The sequence below is a fragment of the Schistocerca americana genome, chromosome 4 (assembly GCF_021461395.2).
Source record: "Schistocerca americana isolate TAMUIC-IGC-003095 chromosome 4, iqSchAmer2.1, whole genome shotgun sequence".
In the NCBI taxonomy this organism is placed as follows: Eukaryota; Metazoa; Arthropoda; class Insecta; order Orthoptera; family Acrididae; genus Schistocerca; species Schistocerca americana.
This window is the reverse complement of record NC_060122.1, coordinates 156,351,915-156,367,052: the sequence shown is the minus strand read 5'-3', so window position 1 is coordinate 156,367,052 and position 15,138 is coordinate 156,351,915.

Here is a 15,138-nt window from a genome sequence, read left to right as displayed (position 1 = left end):
GGGTCATGTAGATAAGGTTATATCAGATAATGGTTCACAGTTTCGCTCTAAAATTTGGCTTCGTACTCTACTTCACTTTTTCACCCTCAATCTAACGCTTCAGAGAGATGGATGAAGGAAATCAATAAATTATGTCGTCTTTATTGTTATCAGAATCACAGAACTTGGGATCAGTATCTTCATATTTTTCAAAACACTCTGAATGAACTTCCTAATGACTCAACTTCTTTACCGCCTATACTGATATTAAAAAACAAAGCACGGACAAATCGCATTTCTGAAATCGTTCCTTTTTTGCCTACACAGAAACTGCGGCATTCTGAAGTTATCAACCTGACTCTACAAAATATTGTGTCTGCGGCTGCTAGAAGAGAGAAATCAGCTAAGCGTCCTGGTCGTTTAAAAACTTTTTCAGTTGGTCAGAAGGTGTTAATTAAGTCTCATCGTTTGTCTCACAAAGGAAAAGGCTTGTGTCGCAAATTTTTTCTGCTTTATGACGGTCCATATAGAGTTCGCAAAATTATTCATGATAACACTGTCGAAGTAGAAACTCTTAAATCTCGACGCTCTAAGGGAATACATCATATATCTAATGTTAAAATTTTTGTGGAATGATATACTTTTGAAAAATTTTTGTGGAATGACATACTTTAGAGAAACTAACAGCTACATGTAAACATGCAGAGAATACAAGGATACCGCCCTGTGTTTTGTCGGCGGCACACACTCAAAGCAACAGTCAAGTCTGCGCTCCGCACAAGGCAGTCGTTGACCGCAAACAATTACTTCCTACGTCACGCGCCTACAGCTGATCGAGCGCTCAGTGCGAATGCACTGACAGCCGTAAACAAATACACAGTCTAATTTCTCCGATTAAATTCAGTATAAAGCTATAGTGACTTGATGAATTATGTTATTAACGTTCAGTATTTTTCAGGATATGGTTGTATAAAATATTTAAGAACTTCAGGTAAATTCTGTGTGTCTCCGACGTTAAGAGGACTTGCTATCGAGAAATTTTCAGGAAGAATGTAATTTCGAAGAAGATACTAATAAACTAAAAAGGTAACTATTAACTGATTTTATTTTTCAGGTAACATATTTCCGCTTTGGTACGTACTTTAGACGTAATTTGTTGCTCGCGATTACGTGATTTATACTTTGTGCTAATTTCATGCTCTATGAATTTACGTGTTAAGCGACGTGCTTGCGTACATTAACTGATTTTGACAATGATTGATTAATGAACAGGGTTGTTAATTATGTATATTATGCATCGCTTGGCTGCTATGCTTTTTCACTGATGTCGTATTTTTTTTTATTATGTGCCTGCTGTGCTTATTTATTTAAATTATAATTGTCAACTGATTAATTGTGCTGATGTGGTTATGTATGTAGGTTACACTTTGTGATTTATCTGCTTGCGCCTTCATGTTTACTTATTAAGATTACATACGAACATTTATTTGCTTATGCTGATATGATGCTAATGACCTGTTTATTACATAAGATATATGTTTGCTGCTGTGTGTATGGATTGCATATTTATACATTTCTGTTTGTCGTCATAACTACTCTTTAATTTGGTATATAGAAATGCTGATATACAGTGTACGAACATGGAGTTTAGGCCACACTATGGTATTAATTATAGATTGCTTGCTTGGCAGAGCCTCGTTGTAGGAACTATGCTGCATCCACTTGTTGACATTATGTTCTCTACTGGTATATTTACTCGCTATTGCATGTTTTGCTTACGCTCAGTGCCTTATATTTTTAAGACAAGAAAATGAACTGCTATAATTCGACGAACGACATTAGTACAAGAAACTTCATAGAAGTCACATGAGCTGGAGGTTTTATGGAAGCTGTAGAAATTTATGCTAATAGGAAGGAAGCTAACGACATGACATACCAACACTAGGGTTAGACCAATGACAGTTATTACACTGCATTCTTCGTGAGCAATTGAAATAGCAAGTGACACTTGACACAAAAAATACTCCACATGTTTGCTTCTGCCATGATTCTTGAAGTGGTGTACACACTGTGAAATATTATGATCATTCACACTCCGTAATCGTACTTAATTACTGAGAGTTATTCGAACTAAAGGCTGTTAGAGGTCATGTATGCATTTCTTTTGTTTAATGATGGACAAGGTAACCAAAATCTATCTTATAATTCATAATGAGTAGAAGATTTGGCTCAGATGGATTACACAGAGGTTGTGTGTGGACATTGTGTCTTCGGATTGTATGGGATGATAAATTGAAGTTTGCACTAGGATTTTATCTGTACTTGTTCGAGGAGACTGACTAGAGGAAAGAGTTCTTATGGAAGTGAAATGATATTGGTAATAAGGTTTATATGTATCGACTATTGAAGAGATATTATTGAGGTATTGAGATTGTATGAAGTTGATGATTATTGGAGTTTTGGTGGATAAGAGGTAAGGTAAATGCTATTGATGATAAGGTTTATATGTATCGATGTAAGAGGTGTTATTGAAGTATTGAGATTATGTGATGCTGATGATTATTGGAGTTTTGGTGGATAAGAGGTAAAGTAAGTGAGGAGCATATTTTTTTGTTGGTTTATATGGAACAAGGAGGATGTAGATGGCAGACTAGAACACTCAAGTAGAAGGAAGATTGTCTACACACACACTTTGTTAAATCACTAAGCAGTATATACTTTTTTTTTTTGGAGAGAGGAAGCATTTGCATATCTTGGCACACTGACAGTTGTTCAGCAACCGTACATTTTGATCTGGCTTGGCAAACATTGGTCTTGACATGATGACTATGACGTTGACTAACTATTATTGGCTGTTATACATTGCTGCCACTACTACTTGATACACATGTCGAACATCAAACCTTTGACAGAATTGCATTTACACAGTTAACACTATTCAATTACACAATAGTACTTAATGTGGATGAAAGATGAGTGAGTGTGTTTTGTGTGTTTTCCCTTCCTAATCCCAGAAAAGTGGTACCGACTTTTCTCCTAAATATTATTCTACTTGCTTGTTGTGGCTTGCACTGACACCCATAAATATTATAGGTTTACTGATATTTGTGCATTTGTAATAGTTAATATGACAATTATCTGATATCATTTGTGTGTTTATTATAATTTGTATGTTTAGTGTAAGGGCATTGATAATAATTTTGTAAAAGCAATTGGGTGTGTATTCAAACTGTTGTTCACACCTGCACCTGTTCAACATTGATGTGTGACACTTAGGAATGTTTAATTTCTGCTGATGAACTGTGTGATTAGTGATAGTGAATATTATGGACTGTTACCTGCACTTTTTCAACATAATGGGTGCCACTTAGAAATGTTTAATTTCTGCTGATGAACTGTGTGATCAGTGATAGTGAATATTATGGACTGTTACTTGTACTTTTTCTACATGATTGGTGCCACTAGGACATGTTTAATTTCTGCTTATAAACTCTGATGAACAGTGTGATTAGTGATAGTGAATATTATGGACTGCTGTCTGGACCTGTTCAACATTGTTGTGTGCCACTGATGGAACTGCTTCTACTGAAATAATGTCACTTGTTGCTGTTTGCACCTGTTCAACATTGCTAGGTGCCACTGATGGACTGCATCTATTGAAATAATGTCACTTGTTGGTGTCTGCACCTATTCAACATTGCTGGGTGCCACTAATGGCACTGCTTCTACTGAAATGATGTCACTTGTTGGTGTCTGCACCTGTTCAATATTGCTGGGTGCCACTGTTGGAACTGCTTCTATTGAAATGATGTCACTTGTTGCTGTCTGCACCTGTTCAACATTGCTGGGTGCAGCTGATGGAACTGCTTCTATTGAAATAATGTCACTTGTTGGTGTCTGCACCTACTCAACATTGCTGGGTGCCACTAATGGAACTGATTCTACTGAAATAATATCACTTGTTGCTGTTTGCACCTGCTCAACATTGCTGGGTGCCACTGACGGACTGCTTCTACTGAGATAATGTCACTTATTGGTGTCTGCACCTGTTCAACAATGCTGGGTGCCACTGACGGACTGCTTCTACTGAAAAGATGTCACCTGTTGGTGTCTGTGCTTGCTCAACATTGCTGAGTGCCACTAATGGAACTGCTTCTGCTGAATGATGTCACTTGTTGGTGTCTGCACCTGTTGACCATTGCTGGGTGCTACTGCTGGAACTAATCATTGAAAGTATTTTTTTGTGTATTGTGTAAACTATTATGTAAAGTCACATGTATGAAAGAATTTGTATTGCTTACTGTATTTTATATATTAGGTTATTGAAAGGTCAGTGCAAAGCCAAAATTTTATCTAATTATGTGATATTTACGTATTAATATTATCTTTTATTTACGTCTGTATTTTTGTGGACGAATTTGGTGGTATTTTCACCACAAATGCTGGCAAAAATACCATCAAATTCTGGCCCGTGGAGGAAGGGCATATGAAAGGTGGCTACACTGAGCCACAGCGCCAGAGATTGCGCCAAAGAGTATTATTCCGCCGCCTCCACTGGCAGTGCTTGTCGAGAACTCGTAGTAGTCAGTGCTTGCTGAGATGTCGTGGTGGAGAGTGCTTGTCGAGAACTCGTAGTAGTAGTGTGCTTGCTGAGATGTCGTAGTGAAAAGTTCTTGTCGAGAAGTCGTAGTGGAGAGTGCTTGTTCCATGTTTTATGCTGTTGTTTGATGGGATAGACAGCAGATGTTGTTCGAATGGAGATATTGTAATGATCAGAGTGCTTTTCGTCAATATATATGAAGGTAAAATATTCCCCGTTTTTTCATTATTTCAGTGTCTTAAATATTGCGTGATTACAGGTTCAGTCAACAAAGCATCTGGCTCGTGTTCTTGTATTAGAGTGTAATTCTGGTTTCCTTACGCAATTATAGTATTTCTTTTTTATAATTACTTCAGTATAAATGGTATTTAAAATTTCTTGTCTTGTCGGAGAAGAACCGCGCCAGATGTGTACGTTGAATCACACTCCCACACACAGAACAATTACACTTGTGTTTTGGTTTCGTAGGTTTTATAGTTGCTGGGGACTTAATTAATTAATTGTGTTAACGAAAATTTTCTTTCATTCTTTGTTGTTATTCTATGCAGTCAGATTGCGTACAAATACTAGTCAGGGACAATCGTTTGCGACACACCGTAATCGGACATACAGCGACTAAAAATTTAAAAAGAATTTGCATTCATTATTTATATAATTAAGCCCCCATGCAAGGTTGTTGAGGTGGCTGTGGATAGATGTGTGGTTGGAACTGGGAACGGATTGCGTGGTGTAACCTAGATAGTGAACAGATGCAACCTTTTGATTCTTAATACTGGAAATGACTCTAAGATCCTCCTCAAATCTGCTTTGTCTATTTTCGTTATTGGAAAGAAGTTTTTTCTTCGTGCCAGTTGTTAGGCTTACTTCATGTTCTATTTTCTGAGGAGGTTGTTGCCACGAGCCATCAGTTTCATGCTTCTCCAATTGTTGTACGCCAAAATTATATGTACTCTTTCTTGTTCCGTACAAATATTTTAAGAAACTGGATTTCGTAGTTAGATATGAACTTCCAATTTTACTAGCTTGTGACCACTAATTTTGCCTCTTTTGTCCTCGTTTCAAACTTTGGTTTCCTTATTTCCATTGTTTAGTCATTTCGTTACTAAAAAAGAAAAAAAACTACGTGCGATCTACATTAGCTCCGTAAAAATACGAAATAGTAATTTGCTTCTTCTTCAGGAATTAAATTATTATTTTTCTCTTTTTAAATGTCTAGCAATGTACTTTCACCGACATTCGTTATTGTTTCAGACTAGGAATCTCAACAGCAAGAGTGATAGAGATGTTTGCCAAGCACTCTTACAAAATAAATGTTGCAATCAGTAGCGAATTAATTTGGACATCCAGCAAACTTTCCCCATTGCATTGGGGTGGCAGATGTAAAGCATGTTCGCATCGTGAGTCCAATTGAAAGTGAATCTTTGTATTTTAATTATAAAGACAACTATACTCGTTACGTGTGTGGATTTTGAAGATAGTACGTGCCATTTTGTTAATGCGCAATTTGGTTGCTATGGAAAATTTTGTGACTCGTCGATCTTTAAACACACTCCTCGGTGAGGAGTGCCCATCGACCGTAGAAAGTCCGAAAGTGTTATATTTTTTTGCATTTTTTATTTGTGATGCTGCGTTCCAACTCTATAAACATCTCTAAGGCCTTATACTGCGACACATTTAACAGTCGAAAAGCTAAAACGTTATCTTTTATTTTTTGTTTAACTGTTGTGCAAAATGATTCCTCATAAACGAAGAACCTGTTTGTTCTTTAATAGATATGATGAAAGTTTTTGCTGGAGAGCAACTTATCAATAAACCACAGCAGTTACGTGTAACGGAATTTGTAGATCTGAGTAAAATGGGATTCCATGTCCTGGAAACAAATGATAAATGTGATGTTACTCCTATACTTTCTACATCTTTACTCTTCTGCAGTCTGAGCTTGTACTGGTAATATGTAAGCATAGCCCGTCTCTAATTGCTGGTTTCATAATTACGCTATTTGCAATACTTAGCCGTGTTAATTATTTAAAGTGATTACCCAATCTCTGTCTTCTTCTACAGTTTTTACCTTCTGCAACTTCCTCTGCCACCATGGAAGTTATTCCGTGATGTCTTAACATATGTCCCGCCATCCTCTCCCTTTTTCTTGTCAGTGTCTTTCATAAATTCCTTTCCTTGCTCATTCTATAGAGAACTTCTTTGTTCCTTACCTTATAAGTTAACCAAATTTTAAACAATCTCCCGTAGCACCACATCTGTAATGTTTCGATTCTCTTCTTTTCCGGTTTCTCGCAGTCTGTGTTTTACTACAATACAATGCTGTGCTCCAAACGTGCGTTCCCTGAATTTTCTTCCTCAAACTAAGGCCTATGTTTGATATCAGTAGACTTCTCTTAGCCAGGAATGCCCTTTTAGCCAGTGCTGGTCTGTTTTGTATGTCCTTCTTCCCCCATCCGTCATGAGTTTTTTTCCTACTTAGGTAGCAGAATTCCTTAAATTCAACTAATTTGTGATCACTAGTCCCAATATTAAATATCTTACTGTTCTCATTTCTGCTACTTCTCATTGCTTTCGTCTTTCATTGACTTACTCTCAATCCGTGTTCTGTACTCATTAGACTGTTCATTCCATTCAGCATCTGTAATTATTCATCACTTTCACTGAGGGCAGCAGTGTCATCAGCGAATCTTATCACTGATGTCCTTTCATCTTGACTTATAATTCCGTTCTTGAACCTTTCTTTTGTTTCCGTCATTGCTTCTTCGATCTATGGAGTGAACAGAAAGGGCGAAATACCACATCCATGTCAGACCCCCTTTTTAACCAGAGCGCTTCGTTCTTGGTCTTCCATTCTTGTTGCTCCTTTTGGTTCTTGTTCATACTGTATATACCCGCCTTTCCCTATACCGTGCTCCTATTTTCTTCGGAATTTCGAACATCTTGCACCATCTGACATTGTAGAACGCCTTTTACGAGTCGACAAATCCCTTGAACGTGTCTTGATTTTTCTTTAGTCTTGTTTGCATTATCAACCGCAGTGTCAGAACTGCCTCTCTGGTAACTTTACCTTTCCTAAAGCCGAACCGACCATCGTCTAACACATCCTCAGTTCGCTTTTCCTCTCTTCTGCATATTATTCTTGTCAGCAACTTAGATGCATGAGCTATTAAGCTGACTGTGCAATAATTATCGTACTTTTCGGCTCTTGCACTCTTCGGAATTGTGTGTGTGATGTTTTCCGAAAGTCTGGTGGTATATTGTCGATCTCATATGTTCTACACACCGACGTGAAGAGTCATTTTGTTGCCAGTTCCCTCAGTGCTTTTAGAAATTCTGATGGAATATTATCCATCCCTTCTGCCTTATTCGACTATAGGTCTTTCAAACCTCTTTCAAATTCTGATTCCCATTCTGGTTCCTCTATGTCTTGGATATCAACTCTCGTTTCTTCTTCTGTCACGTCGTCAGACAAGTCTTCCCCCTCATAGAGGCCTTCAATCTTCTCTTTCCACCAATCTACTCTCCTCTCTGCATGTAACAGTGGAGTTCCCATCGCACTTGTGATTTTACCATCCTTCTTTTTAATTTCATCGAAGGTTGTTTTGACTTTTCTGTATGCTGAGTCTCTCATTCCAACAATCATTTCTTTTCTGATTTCTCCACATTTTCCAAGCAGCCATTTCACCTTAGCTTCCCTGCATTTCTTAGGCAACGGCGGTACTGTACGCTCCACTGTCATTTAAAATAAAGAGTAAATGGTTGCGAAAGGATACATGACTCTTAGCAATAAATAATCCTGGAGAAATAGGGAGTATCGCGACGAATACAGGGATTAGGGACCACAAGGCAGTTGCTGCTAGGCTGAATACCGTAACACCTACAGCCATCAAAAAGAAACGGAAAGTACATCTATTTAAAAAAAACTGATAAAAATACTCATAACGCCTTTTTAAGAGTCAGTCTTCACTCCTTCCGATCTGATCATGTAAGTGTAGAAAAGTTGTGGAATCTTTTCAAAGAGACAGTATCGACAGCAACTGAGAGATACATACCACATAAAGTAATACGTGATGGTACTGATCCCCCTTGGTACACAAAACAGGTCAGATCGCTGTTGCAAAGCAACGAAAAAAGCGTGCCAAATTTAAAAGAACGCAAAATCCCCAAGATTGGCAATGTTTTGCAGAAGTTCGAAATATACCGCGTGCTTCAATGCAAGATGCTTTTAATAATTTCCATAATGAAATTCTGTCTCGGAATCTGGCAGAAAACCCAAAGAGATTCATGTCATACATAAAGTACTCCAGTGGCAAGACGTAATCAATACCTTCACTGCGCGATAACAATGGTGAAGTCACTGATGACAGTGCCACTAAAGCAGAGTTATTAAACACGGTTTTCTGAAACTCCTTCACCAAATAAGACGAAGTAAATATTTCTGAACTCCAATCAAGAACAACTGCCAAGATGAGAAACATAGAAGTAGATATCTTCGGTGTCACAAAACAGCTTAAATCACTTATTAAAGGCAAGGCTTCTGCTCCAGATAGTATACCAGTCAGGTTCCTCTCAGAGTAAGCTGATACAATAGCTCCATATTTAGCAATTATATACAGCCGCTCACTCACAAAAAGATCCGTACCTAAAGACTGGAAAATTGCTGAGGTCACACCAATATCCAAAAAAGAGAGTAAGAGTAATCCGCTGAATTACAGGCCTATACCACTAAAGTCGATTTGCACTAAGGTTTTGGAACATATACTGTATTCGAACATTATGAGTACCTCGAAGAAAAAGATTTATTGACATATAGTCAGGACGGATTCAGAAAATATCGTTCTTGTGAAACACAGCTAGCTCTTTATACTCATGACGTAATAAGTGCTATCGACAGGGGATCTCAGATTGATTCCATATTTTTAGATTTCCAGAAGGCTTTCGACACCGTTCCTCACAAGCGTCTTCTAACCAAACTGCGTGCGTACGGAGTATCGCATCAGATGTGCGACTGGATTCGTGATTTCCTGTCAGAAAGGTCACAGTTCGTAGTACTAGACGGAAAGTCATCGAGTAAAACAGAAGTAATATCCGGCGTTCCCCCAGGAAGTGTTATAAGCCCTCTATTGTCCCTGATCTTTATTAACGACATAGGAGACAATCTGAGTAGCTGTCTTAGATTGTTCGCAGATGATGCTGTCATTTACCGTCTTGTAAAGTCATAAGATGATCAAAACGACTTGCAATATTATTTAGATGAGATATATGTATGGTGCGAAAAGTGGCAATTGACTCTGAATAGCCGGCCGAAGTGGCCGTGCGGTTAAAGGCGCTGCAGTCTGGAACCGCAAGACCGCTACGGTCGCAGGTTCGAATCCTGCCTCGGGCATGGATGTTTGTGATGTCCTTAGGTTAGTTAGGTTTAACTAGTTCTAAGTTCTAGGGGACTAATGACCTCAGCAGTTGAGTCCCATAGTGCTCAGAGCCATTTGAACCATTTGACTCTGAATAAAGAAGCGTGTGAAGTTATTCACATGAGTACTAAAAGAATTCAGCTAAATTTCGATTACGCGGTAAGTCACACAAATCTGAAGGCTCTAAATTCAACTAAATACTTAGGGATTAAAATTACAAATAACCTAAATTGGAACTATCACATAGATAATATTGTGGATAGAGCAAACCAAAGACTGCGATTCATTGGCAGAACACTCAGAAGATGCAACAGGTCTACCAAAGAATCTGCTTACACTACGCTTGTCCGCCCTATTCTGGAGTATTGCTGTGCGATGTGAGATCCGCATCAGGTGGGACTAACGGATGACATCGAAAAAGTACAAAGAAGGGCAGCTCGTTTTGTACTATTGCGAAATAGGGGAGTTAGTGTCACAGACATGATACGTGAATTGGAGTGGCATTCACTAAAACAAAGGCGTTTTCCGTTGCGACTGGATCTTCTCATGAAATTTCAATCACCAGTTTACTCATCCGATTGCGAAAACATTTTGTTGGCACCCACCCACACAGGGAGAAATTATCATCACGGTAAAATAAGAGAAACCAGGGCTCGCACAGAAAAATTTAAGTGCTCGTTTTTCCTGCGTGCCGTTCGAGAGTGGAACGGTAAAGAGACAGTTTGAAGGTAGATAACAATCCTCTGCCAGGCACTCTATTGTGAATAGAAGAATAGTTGATGTAGATACAGATATATTTCATTCGTAAGTGACTTGTATTTCTGTATTTCTGAATTTCCCTAAGCATTATCGTACGTCCTTCTTTCATCGGTCAACTGAGGTATTTCTTGTGTTACGCGTGATTTCTCCGCAGTTACTTTCTTCATGCCCATATTTCTCTTGCCAACTTCTGTTATTGTCCTTGTGAGAGATGTACATTGCTCTTCAATTGAACTGCCTACTGAGCTATTCCTTATCGCAGTATGTATACCCACAGAGAACTTCAAGCGTATCTCTTCATTCCTTAGTAATTCCATATCCCACTTCTTTTTGCACTGCTTATTCCTGATCAGTCTTTTAGACTGCATCCTACCCTTCATCACTTCCAAATTGTGATCTGAGTTTGTATCTGCCCCTGAGTGCGCCTTACACCCCAGTATCCGATTTCAAAATCTCTGCCTAACCTCGATGTACTCTAACTGAAATCTTGTATCTCCCGGCCTTTTCCAGGTGTACCTCTTCCTCTTGTGATTCTTGAACAGCGTATTCGCCAGTATTAGCTGAAACTCTTTGCAGGAATCAATTACTTCTTCTCTCTTCTCATTCCTAGTACCAAGCCCATATTCTCCCGTAACCCTTTTTCTACTCCTTCCCCTACAACCGCATCCCAATCCCTCATGGCTATTAAGCTTTCATTTCCCTTTACGTACTGAATGATCCGTTCTATATCCTCATATACTACTTCTATCCCTGCATCTTCAGCTTGCGACGCCGGCGTGTATACCTGATCTACTGTTGTCAGTTTTGGTTTGCTGTCGATTCTGATAGAAAAATCCTATCACTGAACTGTTCATAGTAACACACCCACTGCCCTACCTTAACGATTCCTTCTCCTGTTATACTTTTTTCTGCTGCCGACTTGTAGTTAGTTCCGAAAGTCCAGTACATCTTTAGGTCCATCGCGAAATAAATATTTCATGCATGCCCATAGACGCACGTGACTGCTTTGGTTTTGGTGCGAGGAGAATACGGTTCATCCGGTGCGATATGTTCCGGGCTGACCCGTAGAAAGTAAGATATAATGTCGATGTACCATGTTCAAAAATGATTCAAATGGCTCTGAGCACTATGCGACGTAACTTCTGAGGTCATCAGTCGCCTAGAACTTAGAACTAATTAAACCTAACTAACCTAAGGACGTCACACACATCCATGCCCGAGGCAGGATTCGAACCTGAGACCGTAGCGGTCGCTCGGTTCCAGACTGTAGCGCCTAGAACCGCACGGCCATCCCGGCCGGCTGTACCATGTTGATCGGACATCTGTATACAGTGTAACCGCGTGTATCGTCCGCCACACCTCCTTTCACCTAACATGAGGATTCTTGGCCTGCACGACATATGGTGGACGCGATACATCTCCTGCACCGTCGCCTGTTTCGTCGTTGGTAATGGTCAATGTAAAAGAGCTCAATATAAAAGTGACCAAAGTGGTAGAAAGGTATGGGGTATGTCTTGCGTCGTCAGTCTAGGCGTAAGTGAGGGCGGAGCTAAGGACTGCAGCAGCAAACCCGTCAGACTTTCCGGGCGGTGGCACCACAGCTTGATGTGCTAGCTGAAAAACAGGGCCACCGCTCTATCATGAATATGGACTAGGCCAAGACTTCTCCTGTGTGAGGGAAGGGTCAGCGATTCATAACTGATGTAGGCTTCGAATGTCGCTAATGTACATCGAGCCATCGGTAACGGTGTTGGATGTATACGAACTATGTGTGGAAGTCGCTCTGCTATGTAAATATTGACGAAATTGGTCCTTTGAAGAATGTCGAGGGCCCGCCGACGGAGGTTGGAGATCTGGACCCGAATTTGTTGTAATAAGCGGCAGTAGTTACGGGCCGCAGTGCACCGTATGTCGTCGTGAAACTCTATTACGAGACATTTGATAGTGCCACTAAGCTTTATAGGGGTTCGACACACGCCGGGGCCATCCTGTCTCCAATGTTCATGGCGACCGATTTGGTGACGTTGAGGCAGCTGCATAAGGCCACACCAAATTTTGCAATCCATTCTAGTGCGCTGTTTACATCGTCACAGTAGCGAAGCACGAGAAACGGATCGTCTGCATATGCTGTAGAGCGGAATGTCACGCCACGTAAGGTTAATTCAGTGTGGCTTTGACAGAGGCCACAGAGGAGCTGTTCCAGTGCCGGAGCGTAGAGTAAGATCGACAGGGGCAGCCTTGACGCACCGATCTGGAAATCTGGAGGGACGGCGTGAGACCCCCGTTAACGGGCACCTTGTAGGTAGCCCCTGGGAGGAGGTGCATCACGACGTCCATGAATTGCTGTGGGTTCTGCAAGTGTTGGAGAACGGACGTCAGGTGTACGTGATCCACTCGATCGAGAGCTTGGGTAGAATCTAGTGATGCCAGCATTCCCGGGATGCGGCGTAGCCTCACTAAGACTATTTTGTCACGCTATCGACACGGCGCTGTGTATATGTTATTGACACTCCTTAGGGAAGCCTGATCTGGTGACAAGACGTTGGGCAGTGTCGATCGTATACGATCTGCTAATAGTCTGGTGTACATCTTTATGTCACAGTTGACGAGTGTCAGTGGGCGGTAATCATGTATTCGAGCGAACCTGTCGGTTTCTGAACTGGTATAATCATTCCTTCGAAGAAGGCTTTGGGGAGCTGCAACGCGTGGGACATACGCTCCCGACAGATGTCTATCAACTTGGGGGTCATCAAATCCTGAAAAGTTCCACAGGGAGCTCGTTGGGATCAGGAGACTTGTTCGACGCTCCTTTACGTATGGCGCCGATAAGTGCATTCTCCGTAATTTCAGTCAGTAATGCAGTTTGTAAGTCCTGTGTAACAGTGCCGTAAATTAATCGTGAGACTCCTGTCACCGTCGGGGTCAGGAAAATGGGCAGACTAAAGTCGTGAGTAATGGTCGAAGAAGGTTGCACCAATAGTGGTTGTGTTGTGAGGCGACATCCGCAGTGGTGATGGCCTGTATCAGTGCGCATCTTCGCAGTTCACGTTCTCAAATGACGTGGTATGTGGTGGGTCGTTCCATTGCTAGTCTGTCATGTTTCCGAACTCCGACGATCGTCCATTCGAGGTGTCGGTGCATACGGGCTACGATCTGTGCCTTTGCACGCTGTACTGTCGTCTGTGGTTCTGGTACGGGTGGCAAGGAGGTACATTCGCGAAGGACGGTGAAATAAAAATCGCGTGTGCGCAGCCTCCAAGCAGCGGTCCACTACCATAAGTAATGAAGGTCCTCCCCAGGGCAGGCTTGGTGCAATTTAACTACCATCTGATCGATGTAGGAGACGTTGGGAGACGGTGAACGCACGAAATCGATGTGTCATTCATAGGGGCGCCACCAATCCGGGGAATCGAGATAAGCGAGGTTTAACTTCCGGCGACGGAGGGTGACGGCACAGATACAGGCTTCATGATCAGAAAAGACTACTGGTCACACTTATACGTCGCTCACTATTGCCGCGAGAGAAGGGGGAGACGTAAATCCTATCAACGCAACTAGACGAGTGACTCGTTAAATGAGTTAATCGCGGTCGATTTCTTTGAACATGTTCCCGTGTATCTACCACCTGGAAAGCGCTATGAGCATTCCAAATTCTGAGCACGGTGAATGGTGTGCCAGCTGATCTTTAGCTGCCTGGGTGCTAGTGAAGTCGGCTCCTAACACCAAGTCGTCGTGCCTGCCCTGAAAAAGCGGTGCTTCTCCTTCCGCGAAGAGGATTGTCCAGTCGCGACAGTGACAAGTCCCGGAAGGAGCACATTGATAGCGTCAGGGGATACGTTCTTCGTCCTCGTCTGCTTGGGGAGAACTGCGACACCACTATTAGTCGGCGAGGCATGGGACACATGAGCCTTGTAACCGTACATACCCAGGTAATCATCGACGCACACCTCTTAGAGAAAGACGGTATCGATGTCTACTCCACTGAGCATGTTTTGGAGCAGCAACAACTTCGTACGGGTCCGAATGCTGTTAACGTTGGTGAACGCCAAGCAATAGGTCTGTAGATCGACCGCTACAACGGGGGTCGATGTCAGCGTCACCGTAAAAGTCGGGGCCTGTAATCTGCACGCCGCGTCCTCGTCGTCATCTGATACCACTCGGGACAGGCCGCAGTCTGTGAAGAGACACCCCTCTCCTCACCCACCGCAGTGGGCGTAGAATCTTCTTCAATGTCGTCCACCCAATTTCCGTAGGACACTTGCGAGGTGGATAACCAAAGGTTAATTCGTGGTTGTTTCTGGCTGCGTATCAGTGGCAGGCGGTGTTCTTGTGGTCTGTTTGCCCGAGAGAGCGGAAACGGCTGTTTCGAAGTCAGGGAAAGCAGCAGGT